This window comes from Martes martes (genome assembly GCF_963455335.1).
Source record: "Martes martes genome assembly, chromosome: 11".
NCBI classification, from domain to species: Eukaryota; Metazoa; Chordata; class Mammalia; order Carnivora; family Mustelidae; genus Martes; species Martes martes.
Window position 1 is genome coordinate 37,698,739 of NC_137899.1, and position 14,981 is coordinate 37,713,719.

General features: G+C 36.4%; 1 protein-coding gene across 1 annotated transcript in view; it reads left to right on the plus strand.

Annotated features, from left to right (window-relative positions):
- AKAP9 (A-kinase anchoring protein 9) overlaps positions 1–14,981 on the plus strand; it is a 187,950-nt gene that overhangs the window by 39,774 nt on the left and 133,195 nt on the right. The window lies entirely within an intron of this gene.

Sequence of the window (14,981 nt, forward strand, 5' to 3'; positions counted from 1 at the left end):
CTTGGACCACAATTAAATTATAATATAGTTAACTGTTTTTCTTTCTTCCTCTCCTTTCCTCCCTTCAAGTAAAACGAATAAAGGAGGCTGGCTCCATGATTTTAGTAATCCTCGAGGGGCCATACTGCAGAGATGCCTTGGTAGATGCTCAACACAAGTTTCTTAGATGAGTGTGCATATACACTAGCTTCACATTTCTGAAATAGAGTTGGCTTTCCCCTAAGTTCCTTCTATCTAAGATCAGAGCTTGAGTGCTTTTATGTTACCTGGTAGATTATTACTTTAAAATCTGTAAATGGTGAAAAAGGGGAATCAGTACATCTTCAGAAGCACAAAGTTGCTTACATTTCTGCAGCCTGAGCTGCTGAGCAGTCTCTGAATCCAAGAAAGTGGAGGTAAAGTGTGTGCCTCCTTTGGAAAGCATTGATGTTCTAGTTAGACATTTTGTTTTTTAATTCAGACTGTATTGCCTGCCCCCAGAAGTGTCTTTCCTAAAGGTAATGCATGAAGCAGTCCTACAAAATATCCTTTACTTTGGACAATACATATTGTAAAAGAGGATTTATTTAAATTGATTTGGCTCCCAAAAATTCTGGTTTCTTTGTGTGTGTGTGTGTTCTTGCCTGTCCTTCAAAACTCTGCCTGTGGGGTGAAAATCTTTTTCTTTAATACTCATTTTTTTTTTTAAGATTTTATTCATTTATTTGACAGACAGAGATCACAAGTAGGCAGAGAGGCAGGCACAGAGAGAGAGGGGGGAGGAAGCAGGCTCCCTGTTGAGCAGAGAGCCCGATGCGGGGCTCGATCCCAGGACCCTGAGATCATGACCCGAGCCGAAGGCAGAGGCTTAACCCACTGAGCCACCCAGGTGCCCCCAGTACTCACTTTTATTGTAGAAGATTATTGTCTTCTAGAGTTGAGCCCAATTTTTCTAATCAGAAATAAATCTGTCAGATTTATAAGGCAGGATATGTTTGCTGGAACATTAGCTGTACAATCTAAAAACACTGGAAACAGCATTCAAAGAGAATATTAGAATAATTGTTTTCTAAACCATATCATGTAAGTGCAATGGAATATTATGCAGCCATTAAGATTTTGAAGACCAATAGGAATATGGGAATAGAATGAAATAGCATCATCAAAATTAGTGTATACATTATTCCGTTTGTTTAAACTTGTGTGCTTTTAGATTAAGACTTAAAATTTTTGTATTGTAAAGTCATTCAGCAAACCTTTATTGAACTGTTTTATACCAACAGTTGGAAATTTAGAGGGGATGTCGGTCTCTGTTGTCAAGTTGTTCACAGTTCAGTGGAGGAGACAGACACTGGGTAATAAGTACAATGAGAGAGGAGGTACAGTGGGATGTGGGGTGAATTTTTTCATTTGTAAAAGTGCATTAAATGCTGCTACCTTGTTTTTGAGACTGCTTTACAAAGAAGGCTCTTGATATTAATGCAGCCAATCACGGTGCCTACCCCGTAATTGGAAGTCTGTTATTGCTGGCATCAGAAATCACTTAAACTGATCAATTCCAAAACTTATTTAGAAACTTGGCTTTCTGAATGTCTTATTTGTTCATTGAACTTGGTTTTATGAACCATAACTTTTACAGTTTTTTTCTTGGTGTTTGGTAAGCTGATCATTGAAAAATTTCCTTTTTGTATCTAGATTTTATAAATGATTATTTTTTTATGGTTTGTATGCAGTATAGTATGCTTTATAAATAGCAACCAAAATCTGCAATGATAGAATAAATTCTGGTAATGTAGTCCTTAAAATAATGCTATAAAGACTTTTTGAGTTGGGAAAATGTCCACACATAATGCCAGCTTAATAAAAATGTTATCATATAAAATATATATACATACTTACATATGAAGATGCCTGAAAAAAATGCACTAAGATGTAAATGATGGCTATCTCTGGGTGGTGGGTTATTGGCAACTTTAATTTTTTTTACACTTTCAGTATTTTCCGAATTCTGTATAATATTTCTTTTAGAATCAGTAAAAAATGTTTAAAAATCATTTTTAAATACAATAAAATGTTATCAAATACAGTATGATGAAGAACTTGTTATACTGTATGGTTATTAAAGAGAATTAAAAAATGAGACACAGAAAAGATAGGTTTCCTAAGGGCCCTCACTTTGGTGTAGTCCTGCAACTGTTACTCTTATTGCAGTGCTGCTTGTATTACATAGTTGGGGGAGCCACTATTAGACTTGCACAGACTTCCTTTCTGTTTTGTAGTTCTTTTTTCCTTGCTATCTGTTCTCATTGCCATGGTCATACTTGTCTTGCCTTGCTCCATTTCATCTGCCTCTTTTCCGGATTTGTTGTTTGAGATTTGCTGTGACTAGAAAACTCAGTCCATTTGATAGACTGGTTTATAAAAATCAGAGCTGATGGAGTCCAGTGAGTGGGCTTTATGATAGTTCAGTTTTTCTACTTGTTGTTTTTTTGGTTGCTGTTGAGTACTTCCTCAGTGTTAATGTAGCAAGAACCCTGACCCATGGAGATGTGAGACATTACTGCATTATTAAGTAAATATTTTCAGAGCTGGGCTAACCCCATTTACAAGGTGCTGATGGGGATGACACTACATAGGGTGTCTTTGTATTAAGCTACTTTGAATGACTTCATTTTTTCCAAGTGAAATTATTTATGCTGTTATGTAAAGAAAGGATTATAATATTAGTGAACAAAATTAGGAGACAGTTGGGTACTTAGTATTATTAATTAATGTTACTATTCCTATACATTCACATTGGGTATACTTAACATTCTGTTCATGTAGCAGAATTCAGTAAAATCAATGTTTTGCACCAACTATTCAGCATAACTGGTATTATTTGTTGAATAATTATTTAAAAATTTGCCTCTCGCATTTGTTTAGTGAGCATTTTCAGTTTGAAAAATAGTACCAGTTGTATGCAAAAATGGACAGAGCTCTGTGCAAGCTGTGTGTTACCTTATTGATAGCTGGACTTTTCAATTACTGTTTACATTCTGATAGACAAAGTTACTTGTGGTGCAAAATTGTTCTTTGCATATTTCAGATACACTGCTCTACCACTAAGAAAATTGCTCTTCATCCTTGTTTCTTTAAAACTTTCTAGTTTTTTGTTTGTTTTTGAGCTCTGCCTGGGGCTTTTTAGACATTTTGTTTAATTCAGACTTTGTATTGCTTGCCCCCAGAAGTATCTTTCCTAAAGGTAATGCATGAAGCAGTCCTACAAAATATCCTTTACTTTGGACAATACATATTATAACAGAGGAGTGCACCAGGAGTTGCATGCTCTGCCACTGAGCCAGCCAGGCACGCCAAAACTTTCTAGTTTTTTATTCTTATATGTCACATAGCTTACTTAGCTTCAGAATGGATACAGGAGTTTGATACCTTCATCATCATTTTTTCCCCATCATCATTTATTCTAATAGTTGTGTGTTGTGACAAAAACTAATTCAGGACCTTCAGGCTTGGTTTTTAGTAGCCTTAAGAGGGATAATATGGAGGAAAGTATGGGCAGAATAGTCCTTTTTTTTTTTTTTTTAAGACTTTATTTATTGACAGAGCGCAGGTAGGCAGAGAGGCAGGCAGAGAGAGAGGGGGAAGCAGGCTCCCTGCTGAGCGGAGAGCCCAATGCAGGGCTCGATCCCAGGACCCTGGGATCATGACCTGAGTCGAAGGCAGAGGCTTTAACCCACTGAGCCACCCAGGCGCCCCCAGAATAGTCTTTTTCAAAGTGTATAGTGAAGAAAGGCTTCTAAAGCAAATCCAAGAAATGGCAGGAAGTGGGTGAAGGAGCCATAATAAGATCCAGTGAAGAGACTTAGCAAAGAGGTCTGTCACGCCAGTGAAACTGAAAGTCGAATTGAGCACATGGAAGAGAGGAAGTGGCAAAGATAGGATATATCCAAGTGACGAGAATATGACAAGTTGGGGCAGGAATTATTTTCAAACAAAAACACCTCTTATCTTTATATATAAAGTTTGTAGGAAAAGCTAAACTATGACTGTAAAATATCTATTATGGGCTACTAATTGTTGAAATGTAAGTAAATTTCTAATATGGAACTAGAAAAATTTCTCATGGAAAATTGTTAGACATTAAATGATAAGGAACATTATTTAAATTTCTTTAGATTCCACTAAAATGAAAATTAATTAAAATTTAAAACCTTAATTTGGAAAAACTTATAGAGGTTGTTTTGCATCTGGGGTATATATGTATGAGAATTTATAATATAGCTATTTGACATACTAGAAAAGACACTAGGACTTTTAGAGACATTTACTTGCTTATTTGTTCAGTTGACATTTTTGGACGCCTACAGCTGCAACTATGGACTTTTACTTAGCAGGCATTTATTTAAATTATCACAAATTCTTCAGTTTATTGTCTATGGGAATAATCCTGTTGAAGGACATGAATCTCAACAGGTATTTTGGAGAATAAATGAGATCGTGATTGAGAACTTCTTAAGTTCTGGTGCTAGATACAAAGAAGCTATGATTTTTAAAAATTGAGATGAGGGGCGCCTGGGTGGCTCAGTAGGTTAAAGCCTCTGCCTTCAGCTCAGGTCATGATCCCAGGGTTCTGGGATCGAGCCCCAAATCGGGCTCTCTGCTCAGCAGGGAGCCTGCTTCCTCTTCTCTCTCTCTGCCTGACTCTCTGCCTACTTGTAATCTCTGTCTGTCAAATAAATTAAAAAAAAAAAAAAAAAAACTTAAAAAAAAACACTAAAAAAAATAAAATTGAGATGAAATTCACCTAACAAAAATTAATCATCTAAAAATGAACAGTTTGGTGGCATTTGGTAAATACAGTTTGCAACCACCAATTCCATCTAGTTCCAAAACATTTTTATCATCCTAGAATAAAACCCTATACATTAAGCAGATACTCTTCTTTCCCTCCTTCCCCTAGTTCCCAACTACCATCAGTCTGCTTTCTGTTTCTATTGAGTGTACCTATTCCAGATATTTCTTATAAATGGAATCCTATAATATTTGACCCTTACTGGCTGGCTTTTTTCATCCATGCATCCATACTTCATTCCCTTTTATGGTTGAATAATATTCTATTGTATGTAGCATTTACTGTACTTTGTTCATCCATTGATGGGCATTTGAACTGTTTCCACTATTTGGCTATTATGAATAGTGCTGCTGTGAACATTCGCATGAAAGTGCCTGTATTCATTTCTCTTGAGTATATACCTTGGCGTGGAATTGCTAGATCATAAGGTAATTCTGTGTTTTTTGAGAATTGCCAAACTGGATTTCCACAGCATCTGTACCATTTTACATGTACACCAGCAGTGTATGAAGGTTCCAGTTTCTCCATATACTCACCAACACTTACTGTTTTCTGTTTTTTTTTTTATTATATCTGTTCTAGTGGGTGGAAAGTGATATCTCCTTGTGTTTTGATTTGTGATTTCCTAATGACTGAGGATGTTGAGCATCTTTTCATGTACTTTTTGGCCATTTGTCTATTTTGGAAAAATGTCTATTTAAGTCCTTTGCCCATTTTTTAATTGGGTTGTTGCCAATTGTTATATATGTAATATTAGATATTGTATGCATTTTTTCTGTACGCAGGGACAGAGAGTGAGAATACATGTGCTCAGGTGGACAGGAGAGAGGGGTAGACAGAGAACCATACATCTCAGTAGGATTATCTTCCATCTTGCTTTTTTTTTTTTTAAGACTTCCAAAATTTAAAAATTTAAAAAAGAGCCCTTTTTAAAAGGGCTCTTCCAAAATTTAAACTATTGCTTTGAATAATAGGTTCTAAGTGAATTGATAAGAGCCTAATAAGGAAGTTTGATTTCTATGTGGGCCATTGAGTCATTTCATTCCATGGCCAGCTGTTTTACAAGTATATGCAGTTGGTCAAAAGAGCACCTGTTGGGTTTTTGGCTTGGTTATTACCAATCTGTTTTCACTGTGGGAACAAAATAACTTAAGTCCTGTTCAGTAAGAAAAAGGCCTGTCATTTTCATATGTGAGCACAGTATTTTACTAGTATAACATATTTTTGTTGTCATTTTGACTTCCCTTTTACTTCTAGTGTTTTTGTGGTAGTAATCACCAGAATATTCTTAGCATACATAATGCTTATCTTGTATGCTACACAAAGTTTTGATTGATTTGCAGATGGATTTAATACCATTCATTGTCCCAGAAGTAGTTTTGCCTAGGTTATTTGTTTAAATCTGTAGATTCTTTTATATCATGAAAAATTCCTTCATCCTCTGTTCATGGACAGTATAGTGTCTATTTTAAGTTGCCATCAGGGTTATGATTGTTACTGTGGAGTACAGTTCACTTAGATTTTTATGTGGTCTAAATCTTGCAAGCTTGCACCCAATCCCATTCTTTTTTTTTTTTTTTAATTCAAAATATGTGTCTCATACTTAGCCTTTTTCTTCTCATTTTAACACCATTCACTACCCAGTAAAAGCAGGCCCACTTTACCTCACATTCTGTTTGGTTTCCCTGGCACTCTCCTTAATGTTTCAGATCCAACCAGTCACCACATTCTGCTAATTTTACCTTCTAAATATCTCTTCATTTATCCATACTTCTATTCCTACCTCATTATCGCTCACTTGGACAGTGGGAAGTTTGACAGTGGAAGAAAGAATATGAATTCGATAGTAATAGTAGTTACCAGTTAAAGAGTATTTTTGAATGCTAGGCTTTATGCTAAGGGTATTTATTACCACCTTTAATCCTTACAACTGTTCTAAGAGCTGTGGATACTGTTGCTATCCCTATTTTATAGGTGGGAAAACTGGAGAGGTTAAGTTTTTAATTTAATTAACTAATTTAATTAATTTGCACAGTGTCATAGTGGCAGAGTAAGGGTTTAAACCCAGTCTGTCTGACCAAAGAGATTGTGTTCTTAACTTCAGTCCTACACAGGCTCTTAAATCTTTGGTCAGTGTTTAGGAGATATGATTGAGAGGCTTTGGTAATTGGTTGTAAAGGGTAAGGAAGATGTTTGTGTTTGTCCAAAATTCTTATGTTGAGATCCCAACGTTCAAGGTGATAGTATTAGGAGGTGGGCCCTTTGGAAGGTGATTGGGTCGTGAGGGCAGAGCCCCTATGAATGTTATTAGTTCCCTTATAAAAAATAGATCTCTTGCCTCTTCCATCATGTGAGGTTAAAGCAAAGAGATGACCATTTATGAACTAGAAAGTGGGCTCTTCCCAGGTCCTAAATCTTTGGCCCCTAATCTTAGATTTTAGCTTCCACAACTATGACTAGCCTCCAGAACTGTGAGAAATAAATTTCTGTATACAGCACTAAGTCTATAATATTTTGTTACAGCAGTCCAAATAGGCTAAGGCAAGAGATGACTCTACTCTGACTTGAGCAACTGAAAAGAAGTTGGATGCTAATCTCTGAGATAAGGAAGATGAACATATGTGGGGGAAGAGAAGTGAAATGGGTGTCTGAGATGGGAAATGTGGGCATATTTGGAGGGAAACATATTTGAGTAAGATAAAGATGAGTTTGTTTTAGATATGTTGAGTTGGAGGTGCTTATATGGTATCCCAGTGTAAAATTGAATGTGTATCTGGAGCGGAAAACAGAAGCCCATGCTAGAGATCAATACTTGGTTTAAAAATACTAGCGACACTGGGAGTGAGGAGTTCACTCAGGAAGAAGACTAATGCAGACTGAGAGTTGAATCCTGTGGAAACACCCATGTTTAAAAAGCAGTTGAAGAAGTATCTGCAAAGGATGCTGAGACACAAACTTTGCAAAGCTAGAAGATGATGTTGTTTGTGAAACTGAGGGAAGACAGAGTTTCAAGTAAGGGGGAGTACTAGTCAAAAATGAGAAATCAAGTATGAAGGAGACTTGAAAAGTAACCATTAGCTTTAGCAGTAGTTGATTGGAAAGGAAAGTGTAGATTCCAGATTGGGGAATGAATGGGAATCAGGAAAAGTTTGTGTGTGCTACCTAATTTTTCAGAGTTGGTTGTTGTGAAAAGCAATATAATTGTAGTGGTTATGAGCCTAGACTAGACCGTGCTATGTGGGATCAAATCATGGCTCTGCCATTTTTAGCTTTGTGACTTTAGGCAAGTTACTTAACCTCGCTGTGCCCCTGCTCCCCATCTGGAAGATGAGAATGGTAATAGTACCTGCCTTGGGTTTATTATGAGAATTCAGTTAATACTTATAAAGCACTTAGAATATTGTCAGACTATGAAAAGAGTTCAGGAAGTATTACCCACCATCATCTTCTCTCTTGTTGGAGCATAGAGAATCAAGCTACATAGCAGAAATTAGATTGGAGAAATAGGCTGGGATCAGATCATGAGAAGCTGTATGTATTATTTAAAGTGGTATGGATTTTATCCTAAAAGTAGCAGAAGACTGTTAGAATACATATCTGATATGTTTAACTTTTGAAGAGGTTATTCCTTTCCAAAAAATAAATCCTATAGTCCAGTAGGTATGTATACTGCCAGTATACATACTGCCAGTGACAGTTCTGTTGTTACTATATAGATGAAGCAGTTAAACCATTTTTTAAAAAATTATAAAATACTGATTTGAATAATATAGCTAATTATAAATTCAAGTAGCCTAATTCTAGTAGTGCTTTTATCTTTTTTTTTTTTTTTTAAGATTTATTTATTTATTTGAGAGAGTGCATGAGCAGGGGGAGAGGCAGAAGGAGACAGAAAGGGAGAGAGAATCTCTAGCAAACTCCCTCCTGAGTGGATGAGAGGGGAGGTGGGCAACATGGGGCTTAATCCCACGACCCTGAGTTGGTGACCTGAGCCAAAGCCAAGAGTCAGATGCTTACCCAACTGAGCCACCTAGGCACCCTGGGCTATTTTATTTTCAAAAACCTATTATTATTTAAGTGAAGGAGAGAAAATAGAGGGTTATTACAAAGATAGATTTCAGAGGAAGGTAAATGAAATATAGTTGGGCCTCTTGGGAAACTGAAAAGGCATTTGGAATCAGTGGTGTTCTCTGTGTCATCTCTTATCTTTTACAGTATCTGATACTCCTCTTTTTGCAGATCAGCTTCCTTCACTTATACATCAGTTTACACATGACCAAAAATTATGGGATGAATCCCCTAGTCTGTCCTATTTAATGAGGTTGTTTCTCACATATACACTTTTTAAAAAAGAAAAAAAGATTTTTTTTATTTATTTGACAGACAGAGATCACAAGTATGCAGAGAGGCAGGCACAGAGAGAGGGGGAAGCAGGCTCCCTGCTTGAGCAGAGAGCCCGATGCGGGGCTCAGTCCCAGGACCTTGAGATCATGACCTGAGCTGAAACTATATACACTTTTAAACAAGAAAAGGAGGGGGAGAGAAAATTTATTTAAGTATTGGGAGCCTCTCTCTTCATAGAATAAGCATCTAGCATAGTGGTTCCCAAACTTTGTTGCACAGAAGCACCTGGAAAGCTTCAAACAATTGTGAATCCTAGGTCACACTTCATCCCGAAATCAGAATATCTCGCATGGAGCCAGGACTTACTTTTGTTGTTGTTGTTGTTGTTGTTTTAGAAAGGGTGAGTGAGTGCACGGGTAGCTGGGACAGAGGGATTCCACAACCCTGAAATCGTGACCTGAGCTGAAATCAAGAGTCGGACGCCCAACCGACTGAGCCACCCAGACCCAGGTGCCTGTGGACTCACTATTTTTTTAAAAGATTTATTTATTTGAGAGAGAGAGAGTGTGGGGGGAGGGGAGGAGCATAGGGAGAGAATCTTCAGGCAGGCACTGAGCACAGAGCCCGACGTGGGGCTCAACTCATGACCCATAAGATCACGACCTGAGCCAAAACCAGGAATCAGACGCTTAACCAACTAAACCACCCAGGCACCCCAGGACTCATTATTTTTTAAAAGATCCTCAATATGTAGTAAAGTTACTGATCCAATAACATCATCACTATTTGTGATTCTGCAACACTGAGTGTGTGTACATTATGAACTCTCATGTGCCAGCTACTTTCCTTAGTGTGTAACTGAAGAAATAGGGATGATATATGTCAGGAGGAAAACAGCAGAGAAGAGTATTTGAATCTGCAACATGACTAGTAGGTTTATTGTGTAAATTGTACTTTATGGTTGATTTTAGGGATGTTTATAGATTTATATGGTTATATCATTCATGTAAGATGCACCTCCCTTCTATTCTTTTCTGGACATCTTTCTTGCCTCCGTGTTCCCTAATTCCAGGAGAAGAATTGAATTGACTCACTTCTTTTCTCAAACTATAGTGGCAGGAGAGACTTGGGTGTCGTGAATGGTAGGAGCACTGGCTGATTTCTTCAGAAGGATGTTCTGCATACTTTAGAAATACCTAAATTAATTAAGTTTTACTTATGAAAGGATAAATATGAAATGCATAGGTAAGGACCCCTGGATGGCTCAGGCAGTTAAGTGTCCAATTCTTGATCTCAGCAGGTCTTGATCTCAGTGTCGTGAGTTCAAGTCCCACACCCAGTGTGGAGCCTACTTAAAAAAAAAGATAAATGATTAAAAAACAACAATAGGGGCGCCTGGGTGGCTCAGTGGGTTAAAGCCTCTGCCTTCAGCTCAGGTCATGATTGCAGGGTCCTGGGATCGAGCCCCACATCGGGCTCTCTGCTCAGCAGGAAGCCTGCTTCCTCCTCTCTCTCTGCCTGCCTCTCTGTCTACTTGTGATCTCTGTCTGTCAAATAAATAAATAAAATCTTTAAAAAAACCAAGATACAATAACAACACAAAAACCCTAACTTTATACTTATTACCCAACTTAAGAAATATGCGCATTCAAATACATTCAAATACATTTGAAAATCTAACCCCAGCTCCTTACCACCTCAGGTAACTGCAATTCTGAATTTTGTTTATCATTGCTTTGCTTTTCTGTATTATATATGTGTGTGTGTATGTATAGTGTATATGTACACTATATATATATAGTTTGTTGGTTTTCCTATTTTTGAACTTAATGGTATCATGTTGCAAGCAGTCTTTAGTGATTTGCTTTATGTTCAATGTCATGTAGAGAGTGTTCACTCCTGCATAGTATTCCATTATTGGCATTTGCCCCAGTATCAGTGAACATTTGGGTTGTTTCCAGTTTTCTTGTTGTTACAGACATTGCTACTGTGTTACCTTTTGTCCATCTTCTGATACACAGCACATGCGAAGGGCTTAGATACTTGCAGAGATTGTGATCTGATCCCAAGATCTATTCAGTTCTTGGGGAGTAGTAACTGTGTGAGGGAATTAGGTAGGAAGAGGAAAATGAAGTGAAAAAAAAAAACTGATACTTGTGTGTTTATTACATACCTCATTATATCACATAAGTGATCTCTGACAGATGTCCTTTAGAGCTGCTGATGGACACTGGATACCTGACCCATCAAAGGGTGGCCTTTGAACTGACCAGATGTAGCAGTTCTTCCATTATTAAATTGAGAATTCCTGCAAAAAGAAGATACATGTATCAGAAGGAGTAATAGTCTATAACCTGTGGCTTATAAATGAAACCTCAAGTAATAAACTGGTGTGTATTTATGTTGCTGAGAGAGATAGTATTTGTTACAGATACAACTTGGTTTAAGGATTCTCCTTCATATGGTATGTACACTGCTTTTTATTTATTTATTTTTAAAGAGATTAAGCTTCATAATATGGAGAGACTAGATAAGATTAGGGCAAAGTACCATTATTTTCACTGTTTATTGTTAATAACTGAGGTGACAGTGAAATGAAACAGAGGTAGATGGCATGTGAACAGTGAAGATGTAATGGCCTGTCAGTGTTGGCAGTTAGGCTTATGAGGTTTGGTAACCGTGTCACAAAGCTAGCTTATTAGACTCTTTTGACACATAATGATTTGGTACTCTATCATATGTAATCCATATCCTTTTTGAAATATTATTTTTCATTCAACAAATATTTGTGTCTACTATGTGCCATACAATGAAATGTGTTAAAATATGCAAAGTTAAGATGATTCCTTAGAGTGCAGGATCTGTTTTCTTCTTAAACATAGTGTTCCAAAACTAATAAAAAATCTACATTGAATGAGGTTATAGGATATAAGTAAGATTTACAGCTCAGTAATGTAAAGTTCTGAGGTCTTTTCCATATCTGATATTTTGGGGGCTTTTTGGCACTGTTATTTTCCAGTAGTTTGTGATAGTGTTAGAAAATATTGCTTTTGTCTTCTTTGCTTTTCAGTTGGCCTACATACAAATTGTCTTTGGGTCAACTGTTGTAATCTTCTTTTTGTTTCCATAGTTAGGCCCCTGGAGTTTTGTTGTAAGTTTGTACAACATTCTTGTGCAGCATTCATTAAGGAATATTAAAAAGGTTTAAAGGCAGCACTGACAAGTACAAATAGTCACTGTAATTAGAATTAATTAGGATTTCTTAAGTTTTCTACAGCAAAAACATAGAAAATGGCTCAACTTACAGCTGTTTATGGAAACTGGAGAGACTAGATAGCATTTTAAAAATATTTTACAGTGTTCTCTCTTGGGGGTGTGTGTGTGTGTGTGTGTGTGTGTTGTTGTTGTTGTTGTTGTTGTGGGTGTGTTTTTTCCCCCAGTTTTGTCAAAAAAGTATTTCTTGGTTTGGTGATTTCATGTATGCATGACTTTGAACTTAGTGTCCTAGGATTTGAAGTATAATGACAAATGAAGGAAAAAAGGGAACTCAGTGCACAGAATATAAATTGGTATAATGGAAAAAATACTGGATTTGGAGTCAGGTGTTCTTGTTCTATTTTGCCACTTAGCTGATTATGATCTTAGGCAAGTACTCATATTTGTCTTCAAATCTCAGCTTCCATATTCTTATTTCCAGTGGGGTATTTCCTGACTTCTCCCAGCATCCCCAACCAAATTAAATCTCTCCATAGTAGGCTTTCTCTGGTACCTATACTTTATCTTCAAGGTACTTTTTATCTCTTGAAATGATATATTTTTGTGTTTATCTATATTTGTTTAATTTGTTCTTCCAACCTGAATTACAGTTCATGGGAGTATGGTGTGTATCTATTTGATTCATTACTCCCTGTATTGCCTTTAGCACAGTGCTGGATACATGATAGGCAGTCAATAAATATTTTTTAAATAAATAAACTATGTAATACTTGTCATATGCCAAGATACCCTCACAGATATAAAACTCAACCCCCACACCTCTTCTAAAAAGCTGCCTTTGAAAGTCATCAGAGAGGGAGAAAAACCATGAGACTCTTAACTCTAGGAGACAAACTGAGGGTTGCTGGAGGGGAGGAGGGTGATGGGGTAACTGGGTGATGGGCATTAAGGAGAGCACGAGATGTGATGAGCACTGGGTGTTATACACAACTGATGAATTATTCAACTCTACATCTGAAACTAATGATGTACTACTATATATTGGCTAATTGAATTTAAATTTAAAAAAAAAGAAAAATTTTATTGAAAAAAACTGACTTGGAGAAAATCAGGCTATGAGAGGCTCCCATTACCACCTCCTTAAAGATATGTAGGAGTACTTTTGATTATGAAATTGTACACTAACTTTTATCTTATTTGCTTCACACAACTCAGTGATGTGATAGGCTGGCCTTGACTAATAGATCCTATTAGTAGGGCCATATATTTTGATTCGTGTCTAGCACAGGGCCTGGCACATTGTTAAAACTCGGTGAACAATTGATAAATAGGTTATAATTTGTAGTTTTTTTGAAGCACCATTATAAAAACTTGGCATGTTTTTATAAAGTATTTTTTAAGTTCTTTGTTTTATTGAGAATGATTACATACAAAGTTATAAATATTCAATATAAATATTGAACTTAAGGAGTAAATTATCATTTTCGTTTAGTCATTTATTTATGTTCTGGTCAGAGTAAGATATTGAGATTTGAATTAGTTTTGAAAGACAAGTGTATGTGGACATGATATCTTTCCAGTAAATCTTGCAACTATTTCTGTGCTTACATATGTTAACATTTTTATAATTGGCTTCCAAATGACAAACACAGATGGCCGTAGTCTGAATTTTCAGCATGTTTTAGAATAAATGTTTTCCCAGTAATTTAAAGTTTATCATTTCAATATCAGATGATTAGCTAATTGAGTAGAGTTTCTGATTTTTGCTTATCTGCTAGCTTGCCACTGTTCAGATTTAAAATAAAAATAGCTCAGATAGGTATAAGGAATTAGACTTATGTTATGATCTTACACCTCTTGCATTTTTATGAAATAGAACTCTTGCTGAAAAGCCATTCTGGGCATTATATATTTATTTTTAAAATAAATAGTATCATTAACATTATTAGTTTCAGTTGTACAATATGATTCAACAATTCTATGCCTATACAAGTGTTTTCTCATTTACCTTTATCTGTTTCACCCATCTCCCTACTCACTTCCCCTCTCAAATTTTTTCTCTGTATTTGAGAGTCTTGGTTTTTTATCTCTTTTTTCTGTTTGTTTAGTTTTTCAGATTCCACATATGAGTAAAAATATATAGTATTTGTCTTTCTTAGTCTGACTTATTTCACTTAATATAATGCCCTCCAAGGCTACCCACAGTGTCTCAAATGGTATTCTCTCTCTCTTTCTTTCTTTTTTTTTTTTGAGAGGGAGAGAGATGGGGGTAGGGGCAGAGGGAGAGGGAAACAGAATCCCAAGAAGGCTCCACATTTAGCACGGAGCCTGACACAGGACTTGATCCCACATCCCAAGACCATAACCTGAGCAAAAATTAAGTCAGATGCCCACCTAACTAAGCCACTGACACCGTCTCATTTTTTATGGCTGTGTAATATTCCATTGTATATTGTACCACATCTTTCTTATCCATTTATCTATTAATGAACTGTTAGGTTGCTTCTGTATCTTGGCTATAGCAAATAATGCTGCAATAAATATGGGGTCTGTGTGTTTTTTTAAATTAGTGTTTACAGTTTCTTTGGGT